Below are 968 nucleotides of genomic sequence, written 5' to 3'. Positions count from 1 at the left end.
CCAAGTCCCTGCCTTAGTTAGCAAAAACCACAGACTCTTACAGGAAGCTGTGTTATACAATAGTAAAAATCAAAGACTATGCAAACAGCCCGTGATCAAATTTTTTCCAATTTTCCAGTTGATACTAAATCTTCTGTGCATCTCTTTTTTCATCTGTAGAATGGGTGGGCATAATAAAAATACTGCTCTCATAGACTTATGTGGTTTCAGCCAGGTAGCTTATATCAGGCTAAGCATAGTACCTAGTATACAGGAAGGACTCCATCAATGTCAACTGGAATTTATCTCTACTATACCCTCTCTTCATGTTTACATTCACTCACCAAGTACTGTCTAGTCCACCCATCCTCGCCTTTTTCATCTGCTCTCTTTGATTAATTTCTGCCCATCTCTTGATGAAAGCATCTCACCCAGCCCCTTGTGTTCTGGTATTTCATTTGCAGACTGCTCTTTCTAAGTCATCCTTCTGACTATTGTAGCCTTTTTAATAACAGTCAAATGCCCCTCACACAGTATGTATGACTCTAACCTGCAGTTTCATTCTCAGATCCTGCCACTTCCCCCCATACCTGCAATGCTATCTCATGCACCTGGAACGTTCCACCTTCTTTTTCTTTAAGATTTTTTTTAATGGACCATTTTTAAAGTCTTTATTGAGGTTCTACAATATTGTTTCTGTTTTTGTTTTGGGTTTTGGCCATAAGGCAGATGGGATCTTAGATTCCTCAACCAGGGATCGAACTTGCACCGCCTGCATTGAAAGGCCAAGTCTTAACACTGGACCACCCACAAAGTCCCTCCACCTTCTATCATTGTGCCCATCATGACTGCCGCCCTTCTATCTGGCACACACCAACCATGTGTTTTTTGTTTTTGTTTTTTTGTGGGTTTTTTTGTGTTTTGTTTTTTTTTTGCCAAATCAAATGTCAGTTCAGCTCAGGTCAGTCACTCAGTCATGTCCCACTCTT

This window comes from Cervus elaphus, chromosome 6 (assembly GCF_910594005.1).
Source record: "Cervus elaphus chromosome 6, mCerEla1.1, whole genome shotgun sequence".
Lineage (NCBI taxonomy): Eukaryota > Metazoa > Chordata > Mammalia > Artiodactyla > Cervidae > Cervus > Cervus elaphus.
Note: the sequence above shows the minus strand (reverse complement) of the source record.